We start from the raw sequence: 15,227 nt of genomic DNA, 5'->3' as shown, positions 1-15,227 counted from the left end.
GCTGTAAATCAACGACCACAGAAGGACTTTCACCGCTGGTTTGTTGTACCACCCAACAAGCCGCTGTTTGTACCTTCATAATGTGCGGAGTTTCATGAATAGTTTCGCCAAGAAAACACCAGTCGACCCTCTCAGGAAACTGATCATACGAATATTTGAGCCAGTAGCTGTGCCTATAATTTCTTCGGCGGTGTCACCTTTGTAGCAAGAGACAGAAATTTAGTATTTTCTCCAACAAATGTAACTTGAGAAGCCAAGAATGTTTTTAAAATTAATTTAGTTTTTCTTTTTCAAATACTAAACTACTACTTAGAATAAAAACCCAATTTCCTTATCCACAAATTATCAAAAATTAAAACAAGCTACTACTAAATTTCATTTAAAACATTGTGTATTACTGAGCCACGCTGTAGTGACTATTCTGTAGAACAGCATACTACCGTAGAAAATTACTCTTAGTGGTAGTGATTTAACAGACAAGCTTTACCCAGTAAACGTAACGGAAAAAATCACATCGAATGTAAACAGCACTGAATGTTTACACTAGCTGTGCTGCCTGGCTCAAGTAATCAACTTAATCTAATTGAGCGAGTATCTGTGCTCTAAAGTATATCTGGTACTATTTCGATCAAGTTAGGATAAAAGCATAAACTTCCATGTGCGCGTCCGTCGCTTATTGTATGCTGTTTTATTGCTGCAGTTCCACAAATACGCGATTTCGACCACTGGGTCTTTGAGAGATTTTCATGGATGTAGTGTCCTCCGTCATGCTCTATTTTTCATTTTCTTTTGTACACCCTATATGTTAAACGTTCTGTTTTACCGATTTTATTCCTGAACATTGTAATATATTGTGATGGAGAGCGAGAATAGGGATGTTGGAAGGAAATAATAAATAAGATGTGGATGAACAGAGAATATGGTAGAAAGAGAGGGAATATGAATACCGTGCGTGTCTGAGTTGAGAGTGGCGGAGAAATTAGTACAGTAGTATTATCTCTGCGCCACGGTCTGCACATCGCTTCGCGAGCTGCTCAATCACACTAGGGCGACTGCGGCTGACTTATGTCCCATGTTGATCTCCAGAGAACACACACAGCCTGGGAGCGACGGTAATTACGCTAAATGGTTATCGAAGAGAGAGAGAGAGAGAGAGGGGGGGGGGGAGGGGGAAGAGATGGGAGAGGGAGGGAACACACTGGTCATTTCGGACAGACGCTCGGTAATACTTCTTTCCAGAAGGCAATAAATAACCCTATTGCGCAATTTCGCCACGACTGTGTGAAGTATGGTTGTTGAGCCTTTGACATTTGGTGTCTACCACGATAACTGAGAGGAGTCGGTAACAAATGAATTCAGTAATGGTTCTCATACAAATATTTGAGGTCTTGTATCAAACATGTTTAAAAACATCCCTTGGCAGGATATATGAGCCTAGATCGCCGAATCTGTTCCTTTGCAGAGGATCTATTCCCACGGGGAGGACGACGATGGTTCAAATCCGCGTCCGGCCATCCTGATTTAGGTTTTCCGTGATTTCCCTAAATCGCTTCAGGCAAATGATGGTTCGTTTGAAAGTGCACGGCCGATTTCCTTCCCCATTCTTTCCTAATTAGATGGGACCGATGAACTTGCTGCCTGGTCCCCTACCCCTAAATCAGCCAATCGAAGATGGGAGAACTTTTATGTTCAGGTACGAAAGGAAACCCCTAGGTTTTGGGTCGAGTGTGCTTGGGTAGGTCACAGGTAGGCACACAGGTAATCACGATTGGAGTTTTGAGCCGACAAAAAAATTCCATAGCCACTTTTGATCCGTATAAACGCGATCACTGGTACAAGTGATAGCTGTGTTCAGAATTCCTCAAAGAGAGATCCAGAATCCAACACAAGGCGTTACAAAGACGAAGAAAAGAGAGACCAGCCATCAGGTAAATACCGTCGCTTCGAACTGTGGCTTGGGTTTACAGTGTTTTTGTAATAGGGTGGCAATAGCCGTAATTTTTCGTGGTCACAAAACCATGAGTTGGTACGCGACTGCACTTCAAAAGTTCAAAAATGATTCAAATGGCTCTAAGCACTATGGGACTTAACATCTGAGGTCATCAGTCCCCTAGACTTAGGTTTAAGTAGTTCTAACCAACCTAAGGACATCACACACATCCATGCCCGAGGCAGGATTCGAACCTCCGACCGTAGCAGCAGCGCGGTTCCGGACTGAAGCGCCTAGAACCGCTCTGCCACAGTGGCCGGCAAAAGAAGTTCGTTTAGCTGTATGTTGTAATGTACCTTCATCTGTGTGAAAAGTATAAAGCAACTATTTAGGTTGATGATTACTACTGTTTGTGCGATGAAGGTCACAATATCAACCAGCCCCAAAGGATTCAAAATTTAACAAATGGTCTGTACGAGCCTTATTTCTATAACATGTTAGGATGTACAGCGTTAACAGAGCAATAAAATTAGCTTATTTCGCACCTCAAGGAACCAAATAAGTAGTTGAAACGATACATATGGCAATTTCACCGACTATCATAAAAACTGTATACTTGTTAATCGCACAAGAACACACGGAAGAAGATTCATCGTTTGGATTCTTAATGAATGAACTTCACTTTGATGTTAACTCTTCCAGGCATGTTTTTTATATTTGCCTCATTTTGTCAAACATTATTTATGATGAGGGAAAGGCAAAAAATAAATTGTCTTTTGATAGTGTATTTTTTTACTTTACGTGTCTGCAAATACATACGGTACAATCGTGGATGTTATATTTTACAAAATTTGCCATAGTATTAATGAGTTCACGTCCACATGAAGTGTTTAAATTCCCACTTCTTTCAGCCGAGTACGCCTCGACCACTGTCAAATGGTAGCCGACTCGTTCTTATATTGATGTGCATTATAGTTTAGACTTCACAGTCATCACCACTATCTGCTTCATCCATAGGCAAAAGCGCAGAAGTAATTTCCGTCATCGCTTCTTAAGCTTTTCGGGAAAAAAAATGACTTTGTTGAAGCATATCTCTGACCGACATGTGGCGAACTTGCTTTTATGTAAGATACAGTCACATTCTATGACATAGTTATTGCCTACATAGCCATCCTCAGATGCTATTGGTCATGGTCGCCATTTTGTAAAGAAAACTTTCATGACATGTATTAGCAAACAGTCAAATGTGGGGCGCCAAGCTAGCGAGAAGCACGCCGGGTCGATTTTGTAAGTTCATTAACAAAGCTGCTGAGAATTTTTCCGGGTTGTGTGGCAGTGGTCCATGGAACTCTTCAATCCCTGACGTTTCGTCCAAGGCTACGTTGGACATCTTCGGAGGTACTCCTGATTGTGTGGAGTCTTGCCGACTGACGAGTCGAACGTCGAAGAGCGACCTAAATACTGTGGAAAGTGGGTGTGGTCTGGATTTCACGTGACAGCAGAGATAAACCTTGTCAAGGATAAAATATAACTATCGATCATAGTACGTCAAAGATAAAAACTTCTCATCGATTCTGTAGCGCCACAGTCTATATATCACTGAGTTTCATGGCTGCTTCTTTTCTGTTAAAATTATCCCCATGTTTATATATTTCGATGGCTTCTCTATATAGTCGTGGATAATAGTTCATCATAGTACATAAAACTTCAGTTTCTGAAAATTTCACTACGTGATTACCCGACTGAAGAGCATGTTCCGCCACAGATAACTTGGCTGTTTTCCCTAGACGGCAAAGACTTTTACGTTCCTTCAACTGTGTGTTCACACTTCTCTTTGTAGTTCCAATTTAGACCCTACCACATGTACACGGAATCTTGTATACACCACTTGCAGACGGGAGGGGGGGGGGGGGGGGACGTTTATCCTTAACGGAACGAAGTGCTTGGCCTATTTTCTTAGTTGGTCTTAAAATCGGTCGAACGTTGTTTCCTTAAAATCTTGCCGATTTGATCCGTTACGTTTTTGATGAAGGGTAGAGAAACTGTGTTCTTCCAGCGCTGTGTCCTATCGTTGTCCTTAGGCCTCCAGTTATTCGGTCGCAAAACTGTGTGTTAAAAGTCTAGTGGACAGGGCTAAAAGGATTTGTACGCCGGAACACCTGGACGCCGAGTTAAAACATCTAAAGCAGGCTTTTGAGAAGAGTGGTAGTCTAGTAAGGAAATATAGTTCATGATAATACGACAAAATTCTCGTAGCATTTACCATTTGTTACCCAGTGTGTGAAAAGGCAAGTTTATCAGTTGCTGAATATTTAGCATGAGTTTCAGGATGTGTCAACAGCGCTTGTTTACCACTTCCTGCTGGTATCTGTAACGCGTGTAGCGGATGCGAATGATACAGTGAGTCTATTCACGGTTATGTGTAGCGTAGCTTTAAATGAGATTGTATACGCGAGCGTTATTACTCGTAGTTGTGTGTACCAGATATAGTGTATACATTGCGGTTAGACACGGAGCAAGGAGACATATGCTGCTTGAAAGATTTTTATTTGTGGAAACGTGTCAGTCTCTAATGCAAAGGATCTATTAATATCTGTACCACACCACGGACTGCGTAATATACAAGACGATTCTTATTGACCCTGAAAAACTTCCGAAGCAACGCAGACGACGTTGATACGAATGTGTGGTGTCTGTTCTTTCGGACGTGTCGCAAGAACAGGCACCACGCGGAAACAATATATGTACATACAAGGGGATCACTGCTGTCAGCTGCTTGGTGTCTGTCCTTTCGGACATGTCTGAAAGAACAGACACCATGGATACATATCGTTGATACGTCTAACAGCAGTGAAGAAAGTCGATCCATTGCCCAAATGGATAGACCTGCTTCAGTGCTGTTGCGCAAATACGTCCGATCTCCCGTGGGAATCTCAGAGTAGCGGACAGGAGTCAATGGACAGGGACTGTGGATAGGTGGCGTTCAATGCGAATGTGGATAGGCCGTGAGGTGTGGCGAGACAGTCCACGGAGTTGCGACAACGCTGTGTTCCGGTTGGCGTAGTGGTTACCGCACCTGCCTAGTAAGCAGGAGATTCCGGGTTCGAATCCTGCTCCGGTATACGATTTCTCACTCGTTGCCGTTATTCCGCGTAATGTCCCGCTGCAGGTGACAGCAGTGATCCCCTTCAATCTATGCAGATGACGATGAGATAAGAAATTTAAAATAAGACATGTGGTCGTAACTGTCCGGAAATACCTCAAAAATGGATGACAAATGTTGAACAAGTGACGTTACCAGATGATGCACCTCTCCACACGTGCTGCGGATGAGCCTATCGATCTGATCATTACAATGACGTATTGACGTCGGTGTGGCTCTGGGCCCACGCGCGCGACATAAAGAGTGAGGAGTTCATGGCTCGAGTCTTGCGTCTGGCAGGCAGCATTTTTCATTGTGGTAGACAAAAAGTTGTGTGTTTACATTGAGGTAAGTATTGCTGTTTTATTTACTCGTCTCGTTGTTTCTGCTGGTTATTTGCAAAGCATAGTAGGGCTACAGCAAAAACCTACAATATTGCGTCACAAGTAAGTGAGTATAAGCTTTCGAATTCCGTCGTTACCAGTAAATAATACGTTTTCTTTAGTAAATATATCTGTTAAAGGAAAGAAACACTAAAAATAGCTATTATTTGATTACAGCGAGGACAATAATTTTGTAACTTCTACATTTACAACAGATCACATTTACAAAAGGTGTTCTACTGCATCATTCCGTCACCCATTTCCACCCAAGTCCAACCGCTGTGTGTGGCGAGGTAGCCCACTCCCTCTGGTGACGTCACATGTTCGACAGCACTCATCCATTTTGCGGGTATTTCCCGACATTTGCGACCCCATGTACCTTGTATGAGATTAAATTACTTGTCTCAGCGTCGTCTACGTCTCTTCGGAGGTTTTTAAGCGTGTATAGGTGACAGTCTTTAACTGCAACTTTCATTACACAGTTTAATGAATACTGGTTTTGCAACCGAAGAAAGCAATGCAGTTGGCAATTTCACCTCGTAAAAGAAATGAAAATTAGACAAATTCAATTGATTACTAAAAACAGAACAGAGATTAGGGTCGACGTTGAGGTATGATGAAGTGACATGATGGTGGTAACTTTCTATGGGAACAAGCTGCTGAGGTCTTCGGTCCCTATGAAGTAACGTCCATATCAAAGGAAAATGTCCGTATTCGCTTTAATAGAATTAGGGGGAGCACGGAAGCCTCAAATCTGGACATCCGTAAGGGTATTTGAACTTAACTCCTCACTAATGCCACAGTGCCTGTACTTGCGTATCAGGAGGTCACGGAACAGCTTAACCTACCAAGTTCGCATTAAAATTAGAAACTCGTCGCGATTTTCCGAACACACTGGGGAGGGGACTTCTCCTTCGTATTCAACTGTTTACAAATGGACAAATGAGTTTAAATTTGGTGGGGACAGCTTAGTTGATGATCCGCTTAGTGGTAGGTCATCATGTGTCACTACCCCAGAAATTACTGCGAAAGTGGACAAAACGATCATGGAGGTTCGCCAACTGAAAGTACAAAAAACTTCTGAAGCTACAGCGATGTCATCTGAACGGGCATATCACATTTTAACAGTGGAATTGCGTATTAAAAAAATATCTCGTAGATGGATGCCGTCATTCTTTAAGTAGGATCTGAAATGCATCACAATGGAAACGTCCGAACAAAGTTTCACCGTGGCTTCTGAAATTTTCCCGGCGTATTTCTTCTTCTAATAATTTCCGGGTATGCAGCCGGATCCCGTCGACATTATTTCTGGACAATAAATTCTGGACAATTCGAGAGAATGGTTTGGCCATCCAGAACGACCGATATGAATGAATTCCATTGCACATTTACGGAACATAATGTCGACGGGATCCGGCTGCATACCCGGAAATTATTAGAAGAAAAAAAAAAAAATTAGAAAAAGTTTCACCGGTTTTCGGAGCAAACACCAATATCTTTCTGCTGTGATTTCTGATCACAGATGCAATCTGCGTACACTATAATACCCCAGAGACAAAACGACAATCAAAGCAATGGAAAACACGTTGATTCTCCACCACCAAAGACAATATGGTCGCCCGGAAAGTTCGCGATGTCAGTTTTCTGAGATGCAAAAGGGATTCTGCTGACAGTTATTTTCCCGCTGGTGAAACAATTGCGAAACGATATTTCGCTGACGTTCTGCACTAAGTACAGCGAAAGATAAGAAGGAAGAAAGTCATCGTTCATCAAGACAGTGCGCCCACACACGAGTCGTTGCACGGCAAAAATGCTTGAACTAAGGTAAAAATTGTTCTTACACCAAATTTATTCGCCTAAATGGGCTCCATCAGAGTTCCATATCTTCCCCAAGCTCAAAAATTTTCTCGGTAGACGAATATTCTCTTCAAAGAAGAAATGGCAGCGAGAGTTGGGATTTTGTAGGGGTGGAGGAATACAATCTTCGAGATGGCATCAAGGCACTGCAACGTGGCGGGACCAACTGCATTACTGTATAGGGAGACTACACTGATGTGACCGAAGTCATTGGACAGCTATTTGCACATATGCAGATGGCGGTAGTATAGCGCACACAAGGTATAAAAGGGTAGTGCATTGGCGGAGCTGTCTTTTTTGTACTCCTGCGATTGATGTGAAAAGGTTTCCGATGTAGTTATGGCCGTACGACGGGAACTAAAAGACATTGAAACGCGGAAGGGTAGTTGGAGCTACAAGCCTGGGACATTTCATTTCGGAAATCGTTAGGGAATTCAAATATTCTGAGATCCACAGTGTCAAGAGTGTGCCGACAATACCACATTTCAGTCATTACCTCTCACCACGGACAACGCAGTGGACGACGACTTTCACTTAACGACCGAGGGCAGCGACGTTTGAATAGTTTCCAGTGCTACCAGACAATGAACACTGCAGAAAATAACCGCAGAAATCAGTGTGGGACTTACGACGGACGTATCCATTAGGACAGAGCGGTGAAATTTGGCGTTAATGGGCTATTGCAGCAAACGACAGACACGAGTACCTTTGCTAACAGTACGACATTGCTTCTGGGCTCGTGAGTGCCAATTGCAGTAGAGCTGATGGTACGATTCGAGTCTGGCGCTCTCCCCACGAAGCCATGGACGCAGATTTTCAACAATATAATATGCAAGCTGATGGTGGCTCCATAATGGCGTGGCCTGTGTTTATATGGAGTGGACTGGGTTTTCTGGTCAAAGTGAACCGATCATTTACTGGAAATTGTTATGTTCGGCTACCTGGAGACTATTTGCAGCCAGTAACGATGGAATTTTAGCAGTTGACAATGCCCCATGTCGCTGGGCCACAACTGTTCGCGACTGGTTTGGAGAAAATTCTGGACAATTCGAGAGAATTGTTTGGCCATCCAGAACGACCGATATGAATGAATTCCATTGCACATTTACGGAACATAATCGAGAGGTCAGTTCGTGCACAAAATCTTGCACCGGAAACATTTTCGCGATTATCTACGGCTATAGAGCCAGCTATAGAGCTCAATATTTATGCAGCGGACTTCGAACGACTTGTTGATTCCGTGTCACATCAGGTTCCTGCTCTATGCCGAGCAACAGGAGGTCCGACATGATATTAGGCGGTATCCCATGACTATCACTTTCGTGTACACTGAAAAATAAAAAAGATTTACTGAGGTAAGTCTTATTTCTATTCAATTCTGAGAATATTTCGAACTTCTCTCTTACCTGAGCCTACTGTCCAAATTACCGGCTCTGCGAACCACAGGTGACCGGGTTGTGTATCCAAAGGCACCCCATATCATCATGCCCGGTGCTGGCCCCGTATGACAGCAACAAATGCACTCTGGAACCGTTTATTCTCCTTGAAGCGCCACGGAAGGATACGGCCTTCGTGGTAGTGTACGCAGTTGAGTACGTGAACATTATTGTGGGCCACTTGTACCTCTCCATGCTTGATTTCTCCCCAACAGCGATGGCACCTTCCAGCAGGATAACTCTCCATGCCAATAGGCCAGAATCGTGCTGCAGTTGTTTCACGAACATGATAGTTAACCAATGTTTATGTCTTGGCCACCAAATTCTCCACATCTGAACTGAAAGTAATCGAAAATTTGTGGGATGTTATCGTGTGCAACCTCTGCGCCCACAACTTACCGCCCCATATAGGAATTGCATGACCTGTGCCTAAACGTCTGGAGCCGCAAACCTCCGGAAATCCACAAAGAATCACTGCTGTATTATGCTCCAAAGGCTGTCCAATACGCTATTAAATAGATGGTCATAATGTTTGACTAACCAGTGTATGTGCCGTGTGGCGCACGCCGTAGTACGGTCTGCAACAGACAGATGTACAAGATGTAGTACGACACTCACTCTAACAATAGAACACAACGTCAACTGTGGATTAAGCTTTATCAGAGGAAGAACACGGCAGAATCCTTTGGCTGAATGAAAATTTTCTTTTATCTTGATCTGTTTGAGCTGAAAGGAACCCAGCTTTCCACACTGTTGTGCCGCATGTGGGCAAGTGCAAAAATTTCTTAAAGTTTTCTCCAGCAAGCGCTGATCCAGGTCACACCAGACCAGCAAGTGGTGTGGTAATCAGGAATACAAACAAGCAGAGATGATTTTCTGACAGCACAGCACGATGCTGCTAGGACGAGTCGACTTTCTAAAAGAACACCTATCAGATTGCTGACATGGCGAAAAGGCACAAAGCTGAAGCACTAAAAGCTTCTGTTATGACATCGATGTGTGGCAAAGAATGCTGAGGAGACGAGAAAACGCGGACAATTGTGGTCATACTCAGCAAGAAATAACGACATTACCTCAGACAAACAGTAATAAATATTAAGGCTTCCAAACCCTTAGACTTTTCAGTTACAATGATCCAGCTACGATGGAGGCCCCAAATGTGCTGCCTCCCATTCGCCCATGACTTCTGCCTTCGAGATTGCTGCCTGCCTGGTCTGCCAAACATGTATGCTGTGGGCTGCCAACATCTCACCCACTGACGCAGAGTCTTTGGAACTTCTACCTACGGCTCTGAGAGCTTGGCGCTCCTTCAGTCTGTCGCCATATCTGGGAGGCATGTTCAAGACTGCTGCCACCGACATGCATTTGGGAGCAGATAGCGTCGCTGGCCTACATCTGGCGGAGGGACATGCTAAAACTCTGCCCTACCATCTGCATCCTATGCGGAGATGCTGGAGTTTACTTGGGCACATGCCTTCGGTGTCAGAGAGTGTGCCCTTATAACAAGCAGTCGAAGATCTGGTGATCGGCGACGCTGTACGAGCTACGCCTGCTGCCCACTACCCGCCCCCCCCCCCCCTCTCACCTCCACCCCCACCTCGGCACTAAGGTGTTAATGTAAGTGGCCGCGACAGAGACAACAGACCCAAGAATCTGGAGAATCTACTGAAGGGGATGGCTAAGTGTGTACTAAGTGCATGCCCTCTCCACGGCTGTGGAGAAGGTGATACAGTTGTAACAAAATGTTTCAAATGGCTCTGAACACTATGGGACTTAACTTCTGAGGTCATCAGTCCCCTAGAACTTAGAACTACTTAAACCTAACTAACCTAAGGACATCACACACATCCGTGCCCGAGGCAGGATTCGAACCTGCGACCGTAGCGGTCGCGCAGTTCCAGACTGTAGTGCCTAGAACCGCTCGGCCACTTCGGCCGGCTCATTGTAACACTTCCATCGAATAAACGCATCGAGGTGACAAGCGCCAGTGGATACCACCACATTTCATGTCGGACCTCCTTTTTTAGTGCAGCAACTCAACGGGGGGCATGCACTCAACAAGTCTTTGGAAGTTCCCTGCAGAAATATTGAGCCATGCTATCTCTGTAGCCGTACATAATTGCGAAGTGTTAATGGTGCAGGATTATGTCACATAAACGTTTTATGGGATTCATGTCGGGCGATCTGGGTAACCAGGTCATCGCTCTAATAGCGCAGAATGTTCTTCAAATCAGTCGCGAACAATTCTTACCCGTTGACATGGTGTACAGTCATCCATAAAATTCCACCGTTGTTTGAGAATATGGAGTCCATGAATTTCTGCAAATGGTCTCGAAGTAGCTGAACATAACCTTTTTCAGTCAATGATCGGTTCAGTTGGACAACAGAACCCAGTCCTAGCCCATATAAACACAGTCTACACCATTATTGAACCACCACCAGCTTGCACAGTGCCTCGTTGATAACTTGGGCCCATGGCTTCGTGGGATCTGCATCACACTCGAATCCCAACATCAGTTCTTACCAAATGAAATCTGTACTTATCTGACCAGGCCACTGTTTTCATATCGTCCAGGGTCCAGCCGACAGGATCAGCAGTGTTGCTTGCGTGTTGGCGCTGACAGCTCTACGCAAACACCACTGCTCTCGGTCGTTAAGTGAAGACCGTCGGCCGCTGCATTGTCTGGGAATGCATGAAATTTGGTATTCTCGACACACTCTTGACAGTGTGCATTTCGAAATTTTGAATTCCCAAGCGATTTCCGAAATGGAATGTCCTCTGCGTGTAGCTCCAACTACCATTTCGCATTCAATATTTGGTAATTCCATAATCACGCGGGACACCTTTTCGCACGAATCACCTGAGTGCAAACGACAGCTCCACCAGTGCACTACCCTCTTATACCCTGCGTACGCGACACTACTGTCATCTTTACATGTGCAACCGCTATTCCATGTCCTTTGTCACCTCAGTGTATACGTCTTGCTAATGCTATTTCATTAGCGCACAGAGTGCCAACTAGCCTTTACCACCGCACTGTACGCGTCGCTATCCTGCAACCATAAGGCTATAAGCCCAGGCCCTTACAATATGTTTCTCATCAAAATTTTTCAGTTTATGGGAGAATCTTTATTTAAGTTAGCTGTGCTGCAAGATTTTCTTTATCTTTTCTGAATTCTTCGCGCATTAATATACAGCAATCTATCTTCCTGACTCTCTGCTGCTCTGTCAGTAACAAGACTCCTCATGAATGCTGTTTATGGTACACTGACAAAGGCGAAGGGATGGAAGAAAGACCTTATGAAACATCACGAAACTGGATGCTCTTAGAAACTTCCGATCGTTCATATGGCGCTCAGATTGACAAAGGAGGCTTTCTAGCCTTGCTCTGTACTAGAGTTAGATCCTTCTCGTGCATATCAGAAGATAATTTCATACAACGAAAGGCGATCAAGTTTTTGGCGAAGTGGCAAAAAAACACGCGAGTTTCTAGAAATATGAAACAGCCCTTTTAAAAGTATTGTGCGGAGCTAGTAGTGCCTTAAATGGTACAGTATCTGTACTTCCTTTTGCGGTCAAACACAGAAACATCAAATAAAAACGAAAAAAAAAAATCACCTGTGCGATCGTAAAAATCTGTGACAACGCCAATAACAATGAAATGCATTACAGCTGTCTATCAGGCAGCGTATTCTCAAACATTGTTCCAGGACGTCAGCTGGCCGGAGTGGCCGAGCGGTTCTGAGCGCTACAGTTTGGAACGCGCGACCGCTACGGTCGCAGGTTCGAATCCTGCCTCGGGCATGTATGTTTGTGATGTCTTTAGGTTAGTTAGGTTTAAGTAGTTTTAAGTTCTAGGGGACTGATGACCTCAGAAGTTAAGTCCCATAGTGCTCAGAGCCATTTTGAACCAGGACGTCACAGTTTGTACCACAGCGACATATCTGAAAGTATTATGCAGAAACAAAAAGAGAAAGAAAAATAGGTGTTAACTGCGGTACTCACCTATAGTGAGTCTATCCGAAGTTGTTCTTGAGCACTGACTAAGAGATAACACACCAGCTACAAGTGATTCCAGTCAGCGAAGTCCAGCACTGCTCTGGAGGATCCAAGAAATATATTCGAGGTGGTGTGGCGTCCCAAAATAAATATCCTGGAACAGAGAAAATAAAATCAATGCATAAACACAAATAGCCTCTTTAGTACAGTTATACTATCACTACTGGCACGTTGGATAACTAAGCAAACAGCACAAATCTTTGAATCGCCCATATATACAGGGTGTTACAAAAAGGTACGGCCAAACTTTCAGGAAACATTCCTCACACACAAAGAAAGAAAATATGTTATGTGGACATGTGTCCGGAAACGTTTACTTTCCATGTTAGAGTTCATTTTATTACTTCTCTTCAAATCACATTAATCATGGAATGGAAACACACAGCAACAGAACGTACCAGCGTGACTTCAAACACTTTATTACAGGAAATGTTCAAAATGTCCTCCGTTAGCGAGGATACATGCATCCACCCTCCGTCGCATGGAATCCCTGATGCGCTGATGCAGCCCTGGAGAATGGCGTATTGTATCACAGCCGTCCACAATACGAGCACGAAGAGTCTCTACAACTGGTACCGGGGTTGCGTAGACAAGAGCTTTCAAATGCCCCCATAAATGAAAGTCAAGAGGGTTGAGGTCAGGAAAGCGTGGAGGCCATGGAATTGGCCCGCCTCTACCAATCCATCGGTCACCGAATCTGTTGTTGAGAAGCGTACGAACACTTCGACTGAAGTGTGCAGGATCTCCATCGTGCATGAACCACATGTTGTGTCGTACTTGTAAAGGCACATGCTCTAGCAGCACAGGTAGAGTATCCCGTATGAAATCATGATAACGTGCTCCAATGAGCGTAGGTGGAAGAACATGGGGCCCAATCAAGACATCACCAACAATGCCTGCCCAAACGTTCACAGAAAATCTGTGTTGATGACGTGATTGCACAATTGCGTGCGGATTCTCGTCAGCCCACACATGTTGACTGTGGAAATTTACAATTTGATCACGTTGGAATGAAGCCTCATCCGTAAAGAGAACATTTGCACTGAAATGAGGATTGACACGTTGTTGGATGAAGCATTCGCACAAGTGTACCCGTGGAGGCCAATCAGCTGCTGATAGTGCCTGCACACGCTGTACATGGTACGGAAACAACTGGTTCTCCCGTAGCACTCTTCATACAGTGACGTGGTCAACGCTACCTTGTACAGCAGCAACTTCTCTGACACTGACATTAGGGTTATCGTCAACTGCACGAAGAATTGTCTCGTCCATTGCAGGTGTCCTCGTCGTTCTAGGTGTTCCCCAGTCGCGAGTCATTGGCTGGAATGTTCCGTGCTCCTTAAGACGCCGATCAATTGCTTCGAATGTCTTCCTGTCGGGACACCTTCGTTCTGGAAATCTGTCTCGATACAAACGTACCGCGCCACGGCTATTGCTCCGTGCTAATCCATACATCAAATGGGCATCTGCCAACTCCGCATTTGTAAACAGTGCACTGACTGCAAAACCACGTTCGCGATGAACACTAACCTGTTGATGCTACGCACTGATGAGCTTGATGCTAGTACTGTAGAGCAATGAGTCGCATGTCAACACAAGCACCGAAGTCAACATTACCTTCCTTCAATTGGGCCAACTGGCGGTGAGTCGAGGAAGTACAGTACATACTGACGAAACTAAAATGAGCTCTAACATGGAAATTAAGCGTTTCCGGACACATGTCCACATAACATCTTTTCTTTATTTGTGTGTGAGGAATGTTTCCTGAAAGTTTGGCCGTACCTTTTTGTAACACCCTGTATAAACTAGTTGCTCCAATGATTTTATACATTTGTGAGCAGGATAAATTACGTTTTGTTTCAGTGTCTGCACTTGTGTCTATAAGAAGGGTACAGTGTCAAACAGCAGCAGATTATCTACAGAATGAATTTTCACTCTGCATAGGATTGCGCATTGAGTTTAGAATTGTGTCATCGACAGTGTTCTCCAACATAGACCCTTTGCCTTTTGCGGTAAACTGCGCTACCAACGGAGCTATCCATGCACGACTCACCCGCGAAAGGCAAAAGTTCCAAATTCGCGTCCCGATCCGGCACACAGTTTTAATCTAATAAGAAATTTCATCATACAGTTTGCCAGTCGTTTTAATGTATACTAGTTAAAATCAACTAATGGTCCTAATTTTACGGTTTTACTGTATGACAATATAGACAGTTGTACACAGTCTGTGTGTCGGCTTTGGGCACCGAATGGGATCAGAGGAAGATCTTGATACGCTAGGTACTTCAAGAAGTTAAGTTACACATTATTATGGCAAGCTGAGTAACTCTTTTCGAATGCTGCACTACACTTCAAAGTGATATAGATACATGACACACTTTTTCTACATAGTCGCCACGTTTCTGTAAACAATGGTCGG

At 44.1% G+C, this 15,227-nt stretch overlaps 1 protein-coding gene across 2 annotated transcripts in view; it reads right to left on the bottom strand.

Annotated features, from left to right (window-relative positions):
* Window positions 1-15,227, bottom strand: part of LOC126481042 (uncharacterized) — a 544,233-nt gene that overhangs the window by 198,822 nt on the left and 330,184 nt on the right. For both annotated transcript variants that reach the window (XM_050104523.1, XM_050104524.1), the window contains exon 3: window positions 12,755-12,902. The gene's annotated coding sequence lies outside the window, so the exon portion shown is untranslated. The remainder of the gene's footprint in view (window positions 1-12,754; window positions 12,903-15,227) is intronic.

The sequence above is a fragment of the Schistocerca serialis genome, chromosome 5, assembly GCF_023864345.2.
Source record: "Schistocerca serialis cubense isolate TAMUIC-IGC-003099 chromosome 5, iqSchSeri2.2, whole genome shotgun sequence".
Taxonomy (NCBI): domain Eukaryota; kingdom Metazoa; phylum Arthropoda; class Insecta; order Orthoptera; family Acrididae; genus Schistocerca; species Schistocerca serialis.
This window is presented reverse-complemented; position numbering and strand designations above follow the sequence as displayed.